Raw genomic sequence first — 22,659 nt, 5'->3', positions numbered from 1 at the left:
GGGTGGGCGGGGACATCCCCAAGCCCCACCCCCAAGCTGTGGCCACCCCTCTTTCTTCCCTCCTGCAAAGATTTAAAGGGCTTCAGTTGATTAGTGGCGAGCACGTGCACCACCGATCAGCTGGTGGGCTCTTTATAACTTTCAGCAGAAAGGTGCGCAGGGCTGATTTCCCAGCAGCAATTTGCCTCTTGGGATTCAGGCCCGTGCCACCGCCCTGCTGGCAATTTGCCACTGGTAAATCAGCCCCACATACCACAGCCCCCACTTCATTTGCAAAAAGACCCTTTAATGTGTCTTTTTGCAAGTGGAGCTGCAGCCAGCAGCAACACCTCTCCCTCCCCAGCTGATCGGCAGGCCATGTGCTCCCTGCTGATCAGCTGAAGCGCTTTAAATATCTGCATGAGGGGAGGGAAGGGGTGGCCATGGCTTGGGGGCAGGGCTTCTCCCCACCAGCCAGCTGGTGGATTGGAGCCCCCAGAAACAGGGGAACCCTCATCCAGACCTGGGGGCTGGCAACCTTAAATAAGCATAGCCATGAGACAGAGTGTGAATATAATAAAGAAAAATGGCACTACTGCAGTAGAAAACAGTGAAACAACATCAGGGCAATATGTGCAGCAAACTGATGTGCCCTATGCTGTGGTATAATCCACAATCAATCAATCAATCAGTTTATTACGGTCAAAGACCCATCAGACAGCATACAGAATCAAAAACAGTCTCCAGATTATCGTAAAACATTACAAAGGGGGGGGGAAACAAACAACCAAAACAAACATCTCAAGGAGTATTAAGGAGATGCTTACGCTTTGTAATTGCAATAAAAAGAAATATAGCAACATTCCTTGAAATAGCTGTGGATTTGTCCTCCAGTAGGTGTTTCAGCAAAAGTTCCTCGGACTGGATTACTAATTGTCCTTGAAATCTAAATGACCTTAATAAAGGCGTAATTAAAAGGGCTCTTTCTTCTGCATAGTGAGAGCAATGGAATAATATATGGGGGAGGGTCTCTATTGACTCGGAAGGGCATGCGCAAAATCTCAGATGTCTGGGGATACGTTGAAATCTTCCGGTATAATCCACAGTCCCCTTCCCTTTACAGAGCACCTTCCTAAACTATTCTGTTACATTATAGCTCCAAAATAGCTCTACTTTATAGAAAACTCTCCTGAACAACTCCACTTTACATAGTATGCAGAATGACAAAAATGTGTGAGCTCTTTGAAACTCCTCAGGTAGGTCTTTCCACAAGGTGGAGGCCAGATGTACAGAAGCACATGTATGGGTGGTTGTTAATCTTGCTTCTTTGCAGGGTGGCACCTGCAGAAGGCCCTGGACAGAGGAGTGGAGCTGAGATGGCAGAACACACGGCGAGAGACAGTCCTGTAGATATGAGTTTCCAAGGCCATGCAGAGCTTTGTATGTGATAGTCAGTACCTTGAACCCGGTAGGTGATGGGCAGCCAGTGGAGTGGCTGCAAAATGGGTATAATGTGCACACTCCATTTAGTTCCCGATAATAGGATAACAGAATGAGCTGTGGCATTCTGTACCAAATAAGGTCTCCAAGTTGACTTCAAAGGCAGGCCCATCACAATAGTCTAGTCTCGATGTTACTTTGGCATGAATCCAGGTGGCTAGATCAACTGAGCCAATGCAGGGAGCCATCTTCCAGGCTTGGAAAAGTTGGAAGAAAGCATTATTTGTTGCTGCATTAACTTACTGTTATGGGCTTTACTTCCCTTACTTTTACTTTCTTTCATAAAGATTCTTGTTCAAATCAGATGCATGACTTATAAGTTAAACTGCAGTTTCTCTTCATTCTCTACCACCCACACAGTAGACTGCTGCCCCTGCGTCAGCAACAGAAACCTGAAGTGTCTCAGGAAAAGAAACAGGGGATACTACACTTGTGGAAATGTGGGAAGGAAGGAAACCACCAGAAAGGACATGATATCACTAAGTTGCCCAAAGTGCCTCTATTAAACCTTCTGACACTATGGTAGCTCCTGAACCCTGTCTGGAAGAAGTGAAGGATACGGTAACTCAGTAGAAACAATGGCTTCAGCAATACTCTGTTTCATACAACAAATATTCCCTAACTTAAGACACTGATGCTCATTGTGTCAGAACCTGTATATCTACAGCAAAAACAATGAGTCTTTTTGCACAGAGATCCACCTTCTCCCTATGGGATCTAGGCTTGCCAAGTCCCCCCGGGGGGCGGGGAAAACCCCACCCGAGAGGCCCGTTATCCACTGCTGGCGGATCGGGCCCCGGGGGGAACCCCACCCCCAAAGCACATGACATGCCCAGGGTCAGCACGTCACCCAAAAGTGATGCAATCACGTCGGGCACGTTGGGGGCGGGGCCACAATCATCCGAGGGAAAACTCTATGGTTTTCCATGGACTCCCGGAACAAGACGGGACTCCCCCGCTCTGCAACAGGTGAGGACTTGGCAGCCCTAATGGGATCCCTATCAGACCTAGGTTATGAAACATGACGAAAGCAGTACACATTTCAACTGATGGTCAGCATGACCAAGAAACACATTACAAATTGGTGTTTATAAATATAGTATGCATATACATTTGTGTAATGCATTTTATTCTTAGTTCCCATTATTCCTATAATGAAAATAAAAAACAAGATATGTTTACTAAAATATACCACAATTGTGGTTAAAACTGAAAGCACTAAACACCATTCAAAACAGGAAGATCTTAGAGAGATTCTAAAGGATGCTTCCTTGGAACAATGTGTTTCTTGGAGCAATCGACCAGAAAATCTTTCCATGCACACACAGGTTCAGCACATTGATGGTGTAGTCAAGAGGAAGTTCTCCTGTACCCTCACATGACCACCTTTCCCCCATATCTTGGCATCCTCTTAACTAAACATGTTGCAGAAACAGGTTAAATCAGTCTTTTAAATACACACAACTGATTGCCTGTGGTGAGTCAGTGGAGCTTCCAGGTAGCCCAGCATGGAACCTGCCACATAGAAAGTGATCAAGAGTTGCAGGATAAAATTTTATTTTGTCAATTAGAAGAGAGATCATTCTTTTATTCTTTCAGGCTAGCAGTAAACTACAATGACTAATATAGACATGTGTGGGTAGGTGAGATGTTAACTAAATTGTGTGGGCAAGATACATTTGTGAGCCTATTTGCAAGAATCTTTAAGTTTCCAATGACAATGGAAGAAATGTTCTTATATATTAAAAAATGCACACTACACTGTGAAAAATGTGACACGTACACACACCCTCCTCCCCCCCAAAAAACCTGAGTTCAGATGTAGCTTATATTTTGGTTGCAATTCACATGCCTCTAGAACTTCTATTTATCTTCATAATATAAAATAGGTATAACTGTAAGAATCAATCCCAGTGCCAATTTCCTCTTGTTATTTTTGGAATAAAATATGAAAGCAGAATAATTGTTCCTGATTTAATAGATGCATAATGGGGAAAACAGAAAAAGAAATCTACCACCTCTGCATAATCTACTACCTACACCTTAAATTGGTGGCCTGAGGGATGCAATATAGAATACAGCCATGGCCACCACACTATTGACCTACTGTGTAGTAGACTACCTTTAGACTACAATTACGATCAGCCAAGCTGTTTGATCTGATGTTGTTGTTGTTGCCCTGCAAATTTAAAATGCAGGTTCAGACAGCAACTGTCTCCCGTTCCCCAGTTGTCAGCACCCCATTCTCAAATTCAAGGAAGAAAACCCTCTCTGTACTGGCTAAGCTTGCCCAACAAAGCAAATACATGGTTATATGCATGAGCAAAAAACAGGTTAAAAATAGCTGTCCAACTTCCCACGTAGCTGCTGTGCAGCAGTAATCTGATTGATTAACCATGGGGTAAGTGTGTGGTGAAGCGGATTAGGGTGGGATGTCTTACCAAAACTCTCAGTTACCAAAAAACACTAATGAAATTAGAAGCACAGCCAAGCCATGCTAAACCTGTTGTCTGACCACAGCCCATCACTAGATTCTTAACACTTCAACGAATACAATCAGTATGCAGATTAAATTAACAATGTGTTCAATATTCAGAAGCATGGGTAGGATATGATCAGTAGCAAGTGGTGTAAAAGGTGCTTCTAATTGGACACAGTAATTAGCAGGCATGCTCTTGATGTTTCATTTTCTTCAACAGAGGATTAGCAGATTCTAAGAAAGTCTCTAATACCAGTGATTAGTTAAAGTTTGGAAACAGGGAGAGAGAGAGACCCTCTAGATACATCTGGGCACCTCATTAATTAGCCTAAAGGCTGTTCTGCACTGTAAAATTCAACAGCGCTGTGCTCATCTATTAAGTGGGATAAGAGAGAGAGGTGGGATGGAAGATGCTCCCTGAACTATGTCCAGTCATTGCTTAATCTTACAATTCACCCTTAGAATCAAGGAATAATAAAATCATATTAGACGGGGCCCAAAGATCATCTGATCCAGTTCCTTACTTTATAAATAAGATCTTACAAATCTTTAATCATGTCCAACAAAAACAAATTAACCTATTTCATCATTTTTACATTGAGCTAGCAAAATAACTTTTAAAAAATAAATAACAATCTCCCTGTCAGACCCGTATGCATAATTCAAAGACTAGTTTACTATAACAAACTAGGCAGTTCTAGTGAAAAAGCTAATCCCAGTTTAAATTTTAAAAAGTAAGCTTTCTAACCCAACCAGTTGCAGGACTGTGCCTTAAAACACGATTTGGCAAATATTTCCAAATTATAGCACAGAGCTCATAGATTTAACAAAATCTACAACAAAAAGGGTCAAAGGAACTGCTAAAAAGAAACCCGCAAAAAGACCAAGCAAAATCTGCAACAAAACACACGGGTTTCAGAAGACCAAGTATTGTGTGGCAGCAGTTTATAACCTCACGCCTGGTAACTGTATCCAGTTTGGAAGCCTGTGGTGATAGGCCATGCACTGAAGCTGTATCTCTGCAATTCTGAAATATAGGGAGTGTAATCATGTGTTTCACATGCATGATGAATTAACACAAATACTTCTGCATGCTACAAAGGCTTTTATAGTCCTTCCTTGATGAATCAAAATGCTATGATGTATTTTATTACACCTTAGCATGTCTATGGAGCAACTCTGCTATAGAGTGATGCTTGGTCTTCTGAAACGATAGCCCTTTTGCAGTCTGAAATCCTTCTGAGACACAGAAATTTCTGAACATGGGATATTCCTGTACCCTATCCCTACTTTTTCAAACATGTACCAAAGCAAAGAAATATAAGGAAGGAATGGGTGCTCTCTACTTTCCTTTCATTCCTACTTCAAAGTCTCTAACAGAGCCTAAACTATGACTACAAACCAGAGTGCAGAAGAGTCTAAGATGGTAAGAGTGTCTCATTCTTTTACATGAAAATTTCCCCCCCTTTTGTGACAACCTGCGTATAGTCCCACAGATCGAAGATCAAACAGCAGCACTCTCCCCAAATGGCAACTATGAAGAGTATCGGTGTCTGTAAAATTGTTCTTCCAAACTGGCATAAGAACAGAATCAACAGAAAAAACGTTTTCCAGATATACTGATCTAGGCCCAGGTAGCTGCTTTACAAAGGTTTACTGTTGGTACATTTTGCATGCAAGCCATAACTTTCACAGAATGTGTTCAGTCTTTCATAGCAAAGTGAAAATACCATGATATAGCCCCCCCCCCCCTTCAGCCTACAAGCACCTTTGGAATTCTGACATGGGGGGGTGGGCGCAACCACAAAATGGCTGCCATGGGAGGTTGAGCCAGCCACATATCAGATAGCACCTCTTTAACATTTCAGGCAGATGCCTTTTAGCATTAACATATTGTTTAAAACTATTTTATTTTATACTCACAAAATAAGTATGCATATTGAATTAGCGAAGAATCCACATCTGGCAGTATCTGTCGTCATTCTGCAGGCACCTAATGCACCTAATGCACTTATCTCTCATAAGCCCAGCCATTTTAAACTGGCACTATTACTTTTAACAACGACAGTTGGTGCTGAAGGGCTGATAATTATTCCCTGGAGCCCTCTTCCATGCTCTGTGAGGCCACAAGCTCCTTGGTTTACCAGGGAGCTGGGCAACATGAAGCAGATTGGAAGGCGACTAGAATGACATTGGTGGAAGACTTGGGATGAATCAGACAGAGCACGTCATAAAGTTCACTTGCAGGCCTACGAGGTGGCAGTGATGGCAGCAAAGAAGGCTTTCCTCTTGGCCACCAGTCCATCAGCAGAATCTTGTCTAACTCAGCTGTTCAAAGTGGTGTGTGACTTGATAACATCTAAGTCCAACCTTGTAGGCGATGAAAATGTAGCCACCATCTGTGATGTTTTTGCGAAGTTCTTTTCTGACAAAATCTCTCTCATCCATTCCGATTCAGAGGCCAAGTTGACTGCACATGCAGTATCTGCGGTGTCAGAAGTGCCCGCTTGCCATTTTGTTATGGATAGTTTTAGATCGAGCCTGCCTATGGATGTTGACGGGGCCCTTGGGAGTTTGAGGGGCCACCACTTGTGATCTGGACCCATGCCCATCATGGCTTTTAAAATCTTGCCAGGAAAACATATTGGAGCCCTTAGTGAAAATCATCAACTCCTCCCTAGGCCTTTGAAAGAGACAGTTCTTAGACCTCAGCTCAAATAAACCTTCATTGGCTCGGGATAAGGTAGCCGATTACAGGCCACTTGCCAATTTACATTTTCTAGGGAAGGTGACAGAGCATGTGGAGGCAGAGCAGTTCCAGGCTTCCTAAATGATACATCTGCCCTTGACCGTTTCAATTTGGTTTCAGGCCTAGGTTTGGTATTGAGACTGCTTTAGTGCCCTGGTGGACAATCTTCATTTAAAGTCGGACAGGGGAAAATCTTCCCTGTTGATACTGTTGGACCTCTCAGCAGCCTTTGATACAGTTGATCATTCGTATCCACTGACCTGAAAATACAGTTGGAATTAAGGGTGTAGCTCTTTGCCAGTTTCACTCTTTTCTGTCTGACTGGGTAGAAAAAGCCTCCACTGAAGCTACAGAATCAACTGGGGTTAAGTGGCTGTGGTTAGGTGACTAAGGCAGAACAAACTGAAACTGTATCAGAGGTAATACCGTTCAGGAAGGCTGATATTCTAGAAGGACTGAATCCACTTTTCCTAGTTGGAATAACATTGGCTTTTTCAGAGCAGGTTAAGAGCCTGGGGATGCACATGGACTGTTTGAAAAAGCAGGGTGGCCTGGAATGCCTTATCAGCTACATCTGATACACCAGCTTTCTCACTGGCGATGCAGCTTCAGAACTTTCTGGATGATGCTTCCATCCTAGATCCCTTCCAGTCCAGCTTTCGCCTGGGTCACGGGATGGAGACGGCTCTGGTTGCCCTCACAGATGATCTCCGGAGGCATCTGGATCGAGGCAGAGTGGCAGTACTGTTGTTGGGACTTGTCGGCTGTGTTCGACATGGTCAACCATCAGCTACTGGCCCACCGCCTCGCCGGCATTGGGATTCACAGGCTTGCCTTGCAATGGCTCATCTCCTTCCTCCAAGGCCAGGGAAAAATGGTGGCGCTGGGGAAACAGCTTTCCCGACAGCACCCACTTGATTGTGGAGTGCCTCAGGGGGCGGTGCTGTCCCCAATGTTGTTTAACATCTACATGCGCCCCCTTGCCCAGATTGCATGGATACATGGGCTGGGGTGTCACCAGTACACTGATGACACCCAGCTCTATCTGTAGTTGGGTGGCCGGTCCAACTCCGAACTGGAAGATCTTGACCGGGCGTTACAAGACATGGCTGGATGGCTTAGGCTGAGCCGATTGAAACTGAACTCATCGAAGACGGAGGTCCTGTGCCTGAGTCGGAGTGGATCAAGGTAAGGGATCCCACTCCCAGCCTTCAATGGGGCTCCTTTGGTGCCAGCACCGGAGGTTAGGAGCTCGGGAGTGCTCCTGGATGCCTCCTTGACAATGGAGGCCCAGGTAGCAGCCACTGCCAAGTCGGCCTTTTATCATCTTCGGCTGATTAGGCAGCTGGTTCCCTTCCTTGAACGCAATGACCTGGCAACAGTGATCCACGCGATGGTCACCTTGAGGTTGGACTACTGTAATGCTCTCTACATGGGGCTGCCCTTATCGCAAATTCGGAAGCCACAGCTGGTGCAAAATGCTGCAGCCAGGCTGTTGATGGGCCTCCCAACACGGGAGCACATTCAGTCTGTGCTGAAGCTATTGCACTGGCTACCGATAGCATACCAAGTTCGCTTTAAGGTGCTGGTTCTTACCTTTAAAGCCCTTTATGGTCAGGGACCTACATACCTGAGGGACCGCCTTTCCGCACATGTTCCCCAGAGAGCACTGTGATCAGTGTCTCAACATCAACTCACCCTCCCCGGGCCAAAGGATGCCAGGCTAGCTACAACCAAGGGTTTTTCGATGGCGGCTCCACTCTGGTGGAATTAGTTCCCAGAGGAGATCAGGGCCCTGTGGGACCTTATGCAGTTCCACAGGGCCTGCAAGACGGAGCTGTTCCACCAGGCGTTCAATTAGGAGCCGCCCCAGGGGAGAATGCCCTGCCCCTTGAAATTCTTAAAGCAGCCTTAAATACAACATTTGATCGGGATCGACCATTAGGATGGCATGGAAGTTTGAGTGCCATCTCAGACATAATGTTAATTGTTATTGGAAATTGGTCATTATTGTCAGCACCTTTTCATATTGTGATTGTTATGGTTTTAGGATTGTTATTTTATTTACTGTTGGTTTTATGCTGTTGTAACCCGCCCTGAGCTGGCCATGGCTGGGAGGGCGGGGTATAAATATAATAAATAAATAAATAAATAAATACTATCTAGGTTCAGCTGCTTGGGTTACACTGATTCATGCTTCTGTAACCTTATGGTTGGATTACTGCAACACGCTCTATGTAGTTGGCCCCTGAAAACAATCTGGAAACTACAATTATTTCAGAATGCAGCAGCCTGACTGTTGCCAGGGGCTAGTCACTGGGAAAATGTTGCCCATTTTGAGACAGCTTCATTGGCTGCCAGTCTGTTTCCAGGCTCAATTCAAGGTCCTAGTTATTTAAAGCCCTCCATGACCTGGTACACCAAAATTTGAAGAACCATCTTCTTTCCTATGTCCTTGTGTGCCAACTATGGAAATCAGGCAGCCAACTGTTGCCGATCCCACCATTTAACCAGGGCATTGACCAGGGCATGGGTTTTTTCTATTGTGGCTCCAGCTCTGTGGAAGAGGCTCCATGAAGAGGTAAGAGGAGCCCACTTTTGGGGGCGATTCAGGAGGCACTGCAAGACCTGCCTGTTTGCCAGGGCTTTTGAGGGGGTTTGAACAGCAAGACCCCAACATCCCTATCTGCTGCCAACTCACATCTTTCCCCTGATGAGGCAGCACTGCTGGAGGTGGGTGGATGGGCAAACAGGAGCGGGAGCCTCCGCTGCCAGCCCCCCCTCAACATCCCCCATTGGCCACTGACCCACCTCCCTCCCCCACTGAGGTGGCAACATTGGAGCTGAATAAAAGGGCAACGACAGGATGCTTCTGTGACCCTCCCACCATATCCCCTGCCCTGCCATACTTGTAGTGCAGCAAGAGCCAGGCATCTGGTTGGCTACATCAAATGGTGAGGGGGCATGCAGGTGGGTGGGCACAGCAGTGGGGAGAAAAACTGCTGGGCAGGCAGAGGGGCAGGCAAGCTAAATCCTCCCACACAAGTCTTCCAGGCCCCTCTTGTTAAAGCTAATTTTCAACATGACCCCAGCTGCAGATCCCTAAATCTGGAGACTTTGGCCATGTATAGACAGACAACCTTTATTGGCATGTAAGAGATAAGATTACATTAAAATTTAGGAATACATAAAAAGTATGGCTGTCGAACAGCCAACAAAAAAAGAACTGATCAATTAATAGTTTCCCTGGTTTGAATTACAGATTGAAAGAGAGTAGCAACTGGACCTTGACACTCTCAGGAAGACCATGCCATGTAAAAAGAAGGGTGTCCAGAAATTTTCCCAGAATATTAGTATAAAATGGACAATTTAAAAGAACATAGAAAACAGATTCAATAGCACCCTGATCGCAGGGGCATTGCCTAAGTTCACAGGGGATTTTTTTGCATCTTCCAGAGAAGATGGCCGATAGCAATACATTAAATCTGGCTAACTTAAATGACCTTCTTTGATGGTGATCAGATAGAGAACAAAAATAAGTAGCTGCCTGGCCCAGTGTCTGGGATAATCCCAGATGAACTGGGGAACAGGTTTTCCTGGCTGCCTCAGTCAGGCACTGAAATTTAATATCTAGAATCCTGTGTTTAATTGTATAAAATATTGTGGAGGCAGATGATAAGTAAAGCAGACCTAGATGTATTCCTGAGGACCCTAAATTTTTGGGACTAATTTCAGCCAGTTAGGTTCATAATGATCTGTCAGCATTAAAAAAGTAAAGGAATTCAGGTCAGAATTAAACAGAAGGTGCAGCCAGAATTTGATGGTCAGAAGCCAGGATTGGACCATGTACAAATCTGGAGACTTCAGCAATTTTGTAGAAAAATGTGAAAAAGTTTTTAAAAGTTGAGGGAAGCCTTAAATTTCCTCAAACCAAGGGGATTTTAAATTCCCTCAAACAGTAGTGAAGCTAAATGTTACCAGGGTGCGAGAGATGGCAGGCAGAGCAGTAGGCAGACAGGTAGGTAGAGCAGGGGAGAGAGAGCAAGTGAGTAAGTGAGCTAATGAGTCACCAAGTGCCACCAAGATTTCCCCTCCCCTGAAAATTCCTCATGGGGGGAGGAGTAGGAGCCCAAGTTACCACATGAAACAGACCAGCAGAGGCTCTCTATCTCATTATATTTATACGTGTCCGAATTATAACACATCTCATTTATACATTTCTGCAAATACAGAATCCTTATTCATTTAAGGATTTTGCAGGCGTTTCGTCAACATCAAAATAGGTAAAATGTGAATGTTCTTCCCAAAAGCAAAGCATATGTCAGTAAATGGTACTTGTAGGCAGTGTTCCCTCTAAGCTGAGTTAATGTGAACTAGCTCACAGTTTTTTAGCCTTAGGCTCACACATTTTTTTTTTAATCTCAGGAAGGATGGCTCCAGAGCAAACTAATTTATGCAGTAGCCAAATTGCTTGCTCACAGCTTTAATGCCAGTAGCTCACAAAGTAGACTGTTTGCTCACAGGACTCCACAGCTTAGAGGGAGCATTGCTTGCAAGTTTCCTATAAATTGCTATAAATGCCATTAAAAGTTGCCCAGGGGCGGAACCAGGGCTCTAGTCGGGGGGGAGCTCTCAGGTACGGAGCTCCGGAAGAGAACCTCTAGGGGGCGGGGCGGTCACGTGGTGAAGCCCCGCCCCCTTCTTTACCCCGCCCTCTGCTTCGATCCTCATTCCGTTTGGGAATGAGGATGAAGCAGGAGGGTAAGTAGCCGGGCCTTCTGACACACTTCCGGTGATGTCAGGGGGTGTGGCCTTCTGTCACTTCCGGTGATGTCAGGGGGCGTGGCATATGCAAATAAGTTATGCTAATGAGTTATGCTAATGAGCTCCGGCAGCTCTTTTTCTACAACAAGACCCCTGGGCGGAACCTATTCTGGGGGTCATATTTTGCAGACTGCCTGTCCATGTTACCACTGTCTTCCCCCAAGATAAAATCTGTTGAGCTCTCATAAATTTACTTTCCTAGCTCAAGCCTGTTCAACAGGATAAGCCATCTTCATAGACAAGAGTGGAGATTTCCCATAAAACAACACCAAAGTGCTGTGATGGAAATTTAAACACTGATTATTACAACTGCAATTCTTCCTATAACAAATATACCAAATCACCAATCAAGAGACCCAAGAGTGCTCAGATAAGCCTGTAAAGCTCTTGCACAGAAACTGTTCTACTTATTCCAATGGAGGGAGCAGACCGGCAAAAGGCTGGCGTCCAGTCAACTAACTGGTCAAATATTAATTGACCACCTATTATTTGACAGTGATGAGTACTGTTAAATATTACACAGAGCTAAAAAATGTCAGGGTGTTAAGTGATGGCTTACATTTTTAATTTAGCAAAGGTCTGTTTGCCTTCTAGGCCTGCTGCAGTCAGGAGCCCTAGCAGTACAGCAAAGCTTCTCCTCTGGCTACCAGCTGTAACTGTAGAGACAGAGAACTGGCCTGGTGTCCCTTTTTTTAATGGTTGTTACTACTTAGTTTTATTTATGTTTGTTTTTTAATGTGCAACTGCAGGCTGACCCTTATGTTTCGGGAGATAAGACAAAAGGAAACATTGTTCTTGTTTATATTTATTTACTTACTTAAAATATTCATATACTGCACCTTTCCATAATGTGTTCAAGGCAGCTTTCAGCAAAATTAAACACTAAAACACCTAGGGTTGCCATCCCCCAGGTCAGGGTGGGGGTTCCCCCACTTTTGCAAGCTTCTGCCCGCCACTGGCCAGCTGGCCGGCGGAGGGAAGCCCCACACCAACAGCACTGATGGCAGCCACCCCCTCCCTCCCCTCTCTTTAATCTGTCATGGCAATCCTCCTTCACTTCACTTAGGACATGGAGGACAGCCTCTGTCAAGCTCAGGCTAACTTTCGATTTCTTTCAGTTCTGTTTTTCTTCACCTTCGCTTGTCATTTTGAATTCCTGGGAGGGGTATGTTGTTGGAATGCATGGGAGCAGAGGCTGTAACTTTCCTCAAGAAGCACCCCAAGTTGGTTTCCCATGGGACTGACCTTGGAGTAACTCTCTCAGCCAGCCTAGTTTAGATAGGGCACCATATATCTGTCTGTGTTGCCATAGTAACACCAGGGATAGGTGTGACATGGATGGATGTGGAATTTTATGCTTTTACCTATATCTTGTATTTTTCCAAACATTTCTTTAGTCCTAACAAAGGCTCTTGAACCCACAGCATCATATCTCTAATAAAGCATTACACTGCCAATAGTGTGTGTGGAGACCTGGGGGGATCTGACAGCCTCCAATGATGATCTCAGTGTCTAGGTAGGTCAATATGAGAGAAGGTGATTTCTATTCTACCTTTCCTAACATTGTTAAAAGTTAGAGTTATTCATTACTTTTTAAAATCATGTTTTCACAATAACTTATTTTTGTAATGAGCTTAAGAATCAAGTTTGTATCTGTGATGACCTCCTTTTAGGGAGGACTGGTTTTCCCTTTAAATGGTGCTCTTTACTTCTGTAAACTGGGTAGATTTCGCAGCCACCAGGAATTTAAGGATTTCCAAACCTTCTCTCTGTTTCTCTTACTGGTAGGGTAACACAGGGTCTAGGCTTTTCAGGGATCTATGTGGTCCTGAGGAATGATTGATATGACTTCTGGGATATATTTAAATAAAATAGGATTTATTGAAAGAGGAACAAAATAAGAGGTTGGTTAGTATGTAACTGGTTGGGAATAAGGTTCTTGTAAATATATTTTTCAACTGTATCACACACACTGTCAGCTTTTGTTTGTTTGACACTCAGTTCCAACATTAACAGGGATCACTCTTTCCCATAGTCAGCCACACAGGCTAAGGATATATACGGCATTCTTTGAGATCTCACACAGAACTCTGAACACTCACTGACTGAACAATATCAACTGAACAAATCCAACTGACTTTCATAACTGTCTCTCATAACTACTTTTCATAACTGACTTTTCCTAACTCTGACACACACAGAGATTTCTTTCAAAAACACCTCCCACACTGTCATCCACCAATCACAGCACATTTGTCTCTCTCAATCACTCTACTCTGCTTATCACCAAACTTCAACCAAACATTTAAAGGTACACACACCCTCATAAAACAAGGAATCATTACAGTACCATCTTCTTGTTCCAATAACCATTTCCTTCATATTTCTCTATCTAAGGTTCAGTTTAACATATGCTATTATCTTTGGCCACAGAGATAATGTTAAATCCCAAATACCGTTTAATGCCCACTTTTTGTTTAAGACAGGTCTTTTCCCCCCTAACATTTTGAGCTACATTCTTCTCTTGATCAACAGGTAACTAATGGTTGCTTTCCATGCAATGTGAAAATCCTGATTAGCACCTTGGCAACAACCTTCCACTTTTGGCAACGTGGTGGCAAAGCACTCACTGTGCTTACACAGGAATGTACAAATGTTCTTTTCTTGACTTTTCTGCAAACCATAAGGCATTCAACAGATTAATTCAATAAGCACACGAGTGTGTGTGCGTGTGTGTGTGTGTATGGATTACACTCCAGTTCTACATTCCCTCTGTTTCTTTTGTGGTTAAATAATAAATCAACATAAGAACATAAGAGACGCCAATGTTGGATCAGGCCAAAGGCCCATCCAGTCCAACTCTCTGTCACACAGTGGCCAAAAATACCAGGTGCCATCAGGAGGCCCACCAGTATTTAAGAACATAAGAACATAAGAGACGCCAATGTTGGATCAGGCCAAAGGCCCATCCAGTCCAACACTCTGTGTCACACAGTGGCCAGAAATACCAGTGCCATCAGGAGGTCCAGCAGTGGGGCCAGGACATTAGAAGCCCTCCCACTGTTGACCCCCCCCCCAAGCACCAAGAAGACAGAGCATCACTTGCCCCAGAGCCCCTAGCTATACCTTGTGGCTAATAGCCACTGATGGACCTCTGCTCCATATGCTTATCTAATTCCCTTTTGAAGCCGTCCATGCTTGTAGCACCCACCACTTCCTGTGGCAGTGAATTCCATGTGTTAATCACTCTTTGGGTGAAGAAGTACTTCCTTTTATCCGTTCTAACCCGACCGCTCAGCAATTTCATGGAGTGCCCACGGGTTCTTGTATTGTGAGAAAGGGAGAAAAGTACCTCTTTCTTTACCTGCTCTTTCCCATGCATAATCTTATAAACCTCGATCATGTCACCCCTCAGTCGTCTTTTCTCCAAGCTAAAGAGCCCTAAGCGCTTTAACCTTTCCTCATAGGGAAAGTGTTCCAACCCTTTTATCATTCGAGTTGCCCTTTTCTGCACTTTTTCCAAAGCTATAATATCCTTTTTAAGGTGTGGTGACCAGAACTGCACACAGTATTCCAAATGAGGTCGCACCATTGATTTATATAGGGGCATTATGATATTGGCTGATCTGTTTTCAATACCCCTCCTAATAATCCCCAGCATAGCATTGGCCTTTTTTATTCTTCAATCCCAGAAGAATTGAAGAAACGCAGTTTGCCAGTTAGATTACTCCTTCCTCGTAATTTGAATAGGTAAAGCACGTAGAAGAAATAAAAACTTTGGCAGAAGTATACTTTTGATGGTGCTAATTCTGTCAGCCCAAGAGAATTTCATGGAACTCCCCTGCCTCATTTGATTTTTGGTCTCTTGAAAAAGCGTTTGTAAATTGCAACTGATTAAGTCTTTTAATTCTGGAGGGATTTGGATCCCTAAACATCTCCAAGAGGAATGACACCATTTATAAGGGAATTTTGCTTGAATAACGTGTCTTGTAGTTTCTGTGATATTAATAGGGATTATCTTGGATTTTCCCAGGTTAACTTTTAAACCAAAAGTATTTGTGATTTTGCAAAGACTTTTTGTAATTCCAGTAGCGATGTTTCTGTGTTCGTAAGGAAAATCACTACGTCATCCGCATATAGACTTACTTTGTGGATACAGGTGTCAATTTTAACGCCTTTGATTTTGGGATTGTCTCTTATTGCCCTAGCTAATGGCTCAATAGCCAGAGCGAATAACAAAGGCGACAAAAGGCATCGCCTTGTGCCACGTTGCATGGAGATGATTCTTCCAAGAATATTGTTGGTTTGTATCTGTGCTATTGGTTGAGCGTACAGTGCCTTAATACCCGTTAGGAATTTCTCCCCAAGTTCATTTCCTTCAGTAGTTGTTTCATATAGGTTGTTTCCAAGCTGTCGAAGGCTTTTTCTAAATCAATAGACAACAGCAGTGATTCAATTTTTTGCCCTTTGCAATGCGCTATTAGATTCAAAGTCCATCGTATATTGTCCATTAGTGTACGTTTAGGAATAAATCCTGTCTGGTCCGATGATATGTAGTTCTGAATGATGTTTTGGAGTCTATTTGCCAGAACCTTAGCAAATAGTTTTGCATCGCAATTTAATAAGGTGATTGGTTTGTATGTTGAAGGAGAGTCTCAGTTTGTATTATCTTTAGGGATAGTAATTATGTGCGATTCTCTCCAGGAAGGTGGCATTTGTCCTGTATTTAGTAGGTGGTTACACGTTGTAGCAAAGTGATCCACAAGGAGAGTGTTGAACGTTTTATAAAATACTGGGCCAAAGCCATCACTGTCAGGAGCCGTGTTAGGTTTTGTTTGTTTCAGTGCTTCCAGTATCTCTGTGTTAGTAATAGGGAGTTCCAAATTTCTACGATGTTCTGGTTTGTTTACTAAGGTATTCTTCTGTAGGAATTCTTGAATTTTGTCCACACTTGGATTAGTAGTGCTATACAGCTTCTCATAAAACTGAGTAAAACATTCACTAATTTCCACAGGGTTTGTAGTTGTGGCATTATTCGGAGTTTTTATGGCAAAGATTTTTCGATCTATTTGTTTATTCTTAACACGCCAAGCCAGTAGTTTGACACTTTTGGTGTTTTCCCCCCAATACAATTGTTTTATATATAGTATGTTTTTTGTATTTTGTTTGTTACTATTGTTTCCAGAACTCTCATTGTTTCATATATAGTATTTTTTTTTGTATTTTGTTTGTTTCTATTGTTTCCAGAACTCTCCGAGTTGCCAAAAGTCCTTTATAATATTTTTTGCTTCCTGTGTTTTTATGTATTTACTCCAACTTTTGAATTTTTTCCAGTGTAACCTTGACTTCATGTTCTCTTTCTTTTTTCCTTTTAGAGGCTATCGCAATCAGCTTTCCTCTGATCACCGCTTTAAAAGCATCCCAGATGAGGTGATCTTCTACGTCTCCAGTGATGTTCTCCTTGAAATATAATTTTATTGTCTGAGCCAGATCGTCTTTGTGTTCATCATGTAATAAAATCGAATTATTCAACCTCCAAGTGCGTTGTGTATTTCTTATGCTGTGTTTGTTGAGATGTAATTCCACGTAGGCATGATCAAACCACATAAAGGGACCTATGGTTGTACTGTTGACTTTAGGTAAAAGAGAGTCTGCAACGATCAAATAGTCAATGCGAGTGTAGGTATGGAATCTCGGGGAGAAATACATATAATCTCTCTCTCCTTGATGCGTTTTTCTCCAGGAATCATAGAGATGGTATTTCTTTAGAATATCATGTAGTTTAGTGAATCTTTTAGACTGAGAAATCTTTTTCTGGTGTTTGCCGGATCTGTCCAAATGTTGATCTATGATTAAATTAAAATCACCGCCGATAATAACTTGTCCCTCTTTAAAAGTGTCAAGTTTTGTTAGAGTATCTTCTAAAAATTGCTAATGTTTGTCATTTGGAGCATATATTGATGCTAAGGTTACTTGTTCCTGATCTAGTTTGCTTTTCAAAAATAAAAATCTTCCAAGTGGATCTTCTAGTTTGTTTTCTAAAATAAAATGCACAGATTTGGCCAGTAAAATTGCAACTCCTCTTGATTTTGATGAGCCCCCAGCGTGATATTGTTGATCATACCAGCTAGCATTCAGCACCAGTTTGCTTTGAGGTTTTAAATGTGTTTCTTGCATAATCCCCACATCACGTTTTGATTTTAAAATAAATGAGGTCATCCTCCTACACTTAATGCAATTATTCAGACCTCGCACGTTAATAGATCTAAACACATATGAGTCAGATATATTGACAAAATTTAGCGTGTCTCCAAAAATAGGTATGTAAATACAAAGAGTATTAGATATTGATATCAGTTGTTATTACAGAATAATAAAGTCTAACAAGTTGTTATGCAGTGTAACACCAAAAATTAACCACAGTAAAATTACTAGATTAAATTGTGCTTATCAACTGTTTCAAAGAAGTGATGCACTTAACCAAGAAATCACTCAGTGAGTAACAAATACATTTCCCCTTCTCCCACCCCAGAAACCCTCCCTCAACTTAGTACCCCGCAAACTTTGTGACTCTAAACTGTCACGTGTTAATACAAAATAACGTGAGCCCAGAGCCCCAGAGATTCTTCTGGGAGACTGTTCCAATACAGTCTTCTGGGTGCACAGCCAGGAAACGAACCAAATTCAAGAGGTTTCCCCCCCTCATCCGCTCCCACCCATGTTGCATTCATACTGTTATACAAGAAATCATGTCTATCTGTCTCATTCACACAGACCCAGGGAATAAGTTATAAATCTATTCCAGTAGTTGTATCATATTATAATGTGTCTCCTACATGAGTTAGTACAGGTAATTTGCTTGGCTTCTGTGGAAAGTTTAGAAAAAGGTTCCTTCTTTTAAAAGATTGTTTGTCTCCTTGTTCCATGGGAAACTCCTGTTCTAAGGCTTGCAGTAACTTTTGGCCACTTTTTTCATCCCATGCAGAGAGACGCAGGCCTTGGTGAGCCACAAATAATTTCCAAGAAGGGAGCCATCTGTACTTCTGTTTCATTTTTTGTAGTTTGGTAATGATTGGTTTTAGATTTCTTCGTATAGCAATGGCTTCCTTAAGAATGTCAAGATATACTTGTAATTGTTCCCCTCCATATTGAAACTGTCCTGGTTGTTTGGCTGCTTCTAAAATTGTTTGACACACTGCCATCTGTACTTCTGTTTCATTTTTTGTAGTTTGGTAATGATTGGTTTTAGGTTTCTTCGTATAGCAATGGCTTCCTTAAGAATGTCAAGATATACTTGTAATTGTTCCCCTCCATATTGAAACTGTCCTGGTTGTTTGGCTGCTTCTAAAATTGTTTGACACACTCTAGCATCAGGGATGGTGATTATTATATCTCTCAGTTTTGGGTGAGCAATTTTTGGAATGGGTCCTAGGCAAGCTGCATATGTTAGGATTGGTAAAACTCCTTCCTCTAAGTTTAAGGATTTTGCTATAAATTGAGCCATAAAGGAGATTAGATCTTTGTTCTCCTCTGCCTGTTCTGGCAGGCCTCTAAATTTCAAATTGGCAGCCTTCATATCTGCCTCAAGGGAGATCAAATGATCTTTTTGAAAGGCCGAGGCTTCTTGTAAAGCTTTAATTTCCACTAGATTAGAGATGCCTGTCTCTAAAGCTTCCTCTGCTTTTTGGGCCGTTTGGTGCAGGGAGGTCTGCATATCTTCCAACTGGAAGGAGAGACTGTCTATTTTTTTATAATATGCCTGCCTCCATGGATTTTAGATAATTAAGTATAGCTGAGGAAGAAGGTTCTAGTTGTGTTTGTTCCGATCGTTCTATTGCGGCCGCCATTTTGTTTTTGGCCCGAATTGCAGCGCCGCGCTGAAACGCTGCTTCTAGGGAGTCTTTTGCAGTTTTATTAATATAAGGGGTATTTCTCAGCTTACCCGGGTCTTTTTTGGCAATTGTGTCCGGCTTAGGCATGATTCCAAAGCTTTTTCACGGGCGGGAACAGAACAGGGTCGGGAGCTCTGGAGTTACATGACCGCCACGTTCATAGCGTCGCCCAGCCCCTCGGAATACATATTTTTTTAGCTTCTAGGATCGTAGTTTTAAATAGTTTCCAAGCTTCCCCAATGGTTTTGACCCTTTCTACTTTTCCTTTCAGTTTCCTCCCCACATGTCCCCTCATATCAGAGAAGTTACCCCTTTTAAAGTTAAAATTGGTTGTGTCAGTCTTTTTGGCCAATTCCCTATTTATACAAATGTTGAACTCAACAACATTATGATCACTGTTCCCAAGCGGTGCAATCACTTTTACATCTCTCACCAGGTCTTGAGTGTTACTTAGGACCAAATCAAGGATCGCCTCTCCCCTGGTAGGTTCCATGACCATCTGCTCCATAGCACAGTCATTTAGAGTGTCTAGAAACTCAATCTCTTTTTCTCGACTAGAACACATATTGACCCAATCAATGTGTGGGTAGTTAAAATCACCTATTACGACACAGTGTTTTTGTCTAGCTGCTATCTTTAATTCATTCATCATTTTATAATCCTCCTCTATCTTTTGATCTGGTGGACGATAACAAACTCCCAGTGTTAAGTTTCCTTTTGGCCCCCCTCAGCAATGATCACCACGACAGCCCAATGCTCAGAAAATGTTGGCTACATCACTCCAATTTAAAAGCCAGAGGTCAGTAAAAACTAATTGAACTTTTAAAAAAGAGAGAGATGAGTAAAACACAAGTTTCAGATTACATGTTTATAAGAGAGGAAATGGATGGAGTCAACAATAATTGGTACAATTATTCCAGAGTTCCGAATTTAGTGCTAGGTAACTACCAATTTTGGGCAATGTGGCGTGCACAAATCTAAAGCAAGCACCATGAGGACAGAAGCAGATGAAGTTCTCCATACATGGGTGACCAAGCACCAGTAAAATGGGGGTGGTGGTGATTTCAAACAGAAAAGTAATGGGGGGGGCTGGTAAACCTTTCGCCTGCCACATTTCCTCAGACGTCACTCCCCTCACATAATTAATTACTCCTAGCTGGGGTCTTTTACAATCTTTAGAGGAAGGAGGTTACAGAAGAAAAGTAATGAAAAAAGAAAGTGTTCTGTTTTTCTACTTCAAGTTCTTTCTTCAAACTTCTTCAGAGGTGTTTGCTGGATCTACCATGATTGAATACATTTCTGCCCTAAAAACATACTATTTCACAGGCAGATCACTAAGTGCTGGAGTTCTGAAGGTGAAAGACAAAGACAGCAATCCTAACCAAGTCTACTCAGAAACCTACCCAAGTCTGTTCAATGGCTCTTACTCCCAGGAATGTGTTCTTAGGACCAAATTAGGCATGACAGTGTTCTCATATCCATCATGGGAACACCACCACCATTTGAATGCCTGATCCACAATATGGTAGGCTGAGGCACTTTTGTCCCTCACCCAATGCCTTTTCAGCTGCTAAAACACCCACAGGGAGTGCAACTGTTTGGGCATTTGAAAAGGTGCAGGGGGTGAACGACAGTGTCCCAGAGTGCTGTGCTGCAGGCCCAATCAGGATCAGGCCCTTGCGGCATTTTTAAAGTTTGGCCTTTAAGAAGGTACCAAAAGTGTGAAATTCAGAAAGATTACCCCTATACAAGTACACTTTTAAACATTCAGATCCCATTGATTGCAACACAATTTAGATACAAATAACTTTTCTGGGTTCTGTCCATCATTTTTCAGCCCAAACAGACTACTCAAAGCCTTGCTTGTCTTCTGCTCTGTTCTCTATAAAATATGGCATCACTAACTTCATTAGATGTACTTTGGTAAAAGACACCTGGAAGCTACTGATCCCCTCCCACTCCCTCGGGGTCTCGCTCGAGATTCCTTCATTTAACTTAAAAGCTAGTGTCAAAATTGTACAAAAAACTGTTGAACACATTAATTAATATACAGGAAAAGTTGCATGGCTAACTTATGAAACATTCGATGAATAGGCCTGTGATGCAATTAATAAAAAACATGTTTCTGCACTTCTACTACTTACATTCAACATAATATAAGATCAAAGGAATGCAGGTCAAAAGAAACATCAATAAAATCTTGCTGGTTTTGTATTCTCCTTTATTTAATTTAAGGCTAGGGGGATCAAGTTGGCAGCCCATCCTCAAAGTACAAAAGTAAAAGTTGGTTTTGAATACTGATCCTATTACATTCACTTTAAAAATCTTTTTAACATGTGTATTACAACTTGGTGCATCATAGACAGCTTTAACAGATCACTGTACAGTAGTTAGGACATTCTCAGCCTCCTGCCCCACAATATTTAAATAAATGGGGGAAACTAATTACACAGGAACTCACTAATATGACTGATTAATAAGGAAATGGGATGATCTCTTTCTATGGGAAATAAAGTTATAGGGCTGCAATCCTGATGGCTGTAGTATTGTTGTGGATAGACAGGTAGTTGTTTTCATTACCCATACTAAAAAGATAAAAAATGAGGTCCTGCTGTTCTCGTACATATAGTAGTGTGAAAAGTGACTCCACAAAAGCTCCCCTTACCATATGACTTCCACAAAGAGCTTCACTGCCATGGTTCTCAGCCACAGAGCACTGCAGACAGCTTACATACTTTTGGCACTCTCCTGGGAACATTGAACAACTTATTATTTCCCTAAGCTTCTTATGTGGTACTACTAGCGCTTTTCTAGGAGTAGCCTGAATGCCACAGCCCTAGGAAAGATGCTCCCAGGAAAGGCATGGAAGGCCTTGCTATGAAGTAATGGACTGACTGTGATGATGCACATACCTGCCACGTGTCAGTGACCACTATATTATGGGAGCCAGTTTGGTGTAGTGGTTAAGTGTGCGGACTCTAATCTGGGAGAACCGGGTTTGATTCCCCACTCCTCCACTTGCACCTGGCTGGATGACCTTGGGTCAGTCACAAGCTCTGGCACAGCTGTTCCTGAAAGAGCAGTTTGTGTCAGAGTTCTCTCAGCCCCACCCACTTCACAGAGTGTCTGTTGTGGAGAGGGGAAGTGAAAGAAGTTTGTAAGCCGCTCTGAGACTCCAAGTAAAGGGCGGGGTATAAATCCAATCTCCTCCTCCTCCTCCTCCTCCTCCACCTCCT

General features: G+C 42.7%; 1 protein-coding gene across 1 annotated transcript in view; it reads right to left on the bottom strand.

The window, feature by feature from the left end:
- TDRP (testis development related protein) overlaps positions 1–22,659 on the bottom strand; it is a 58,026-nt gene that overhangs the window by 19,971 nt on the left and 15,396 nt on the right. The window lies entirely within an intron of this gene.

Source organism: Gekko japonicus, unplaced genomic scaffold (assembly GCF_001447785.1).
Source record: "Gekko japonicus isolate JY-2015 unplaced genomic scaffold, Gekko_japonicus_V1.1 scaffold4571, whole genome shotgun sequence".
NCBI lineage: Eukaryota > Metazoa > Chordata > Lepidosauria > Squamata > Gekkonidae > Gekko > Gekko japonicus.
This window is presented reverse-complemented; position numbering and strand designations above follow the sequence as displayed.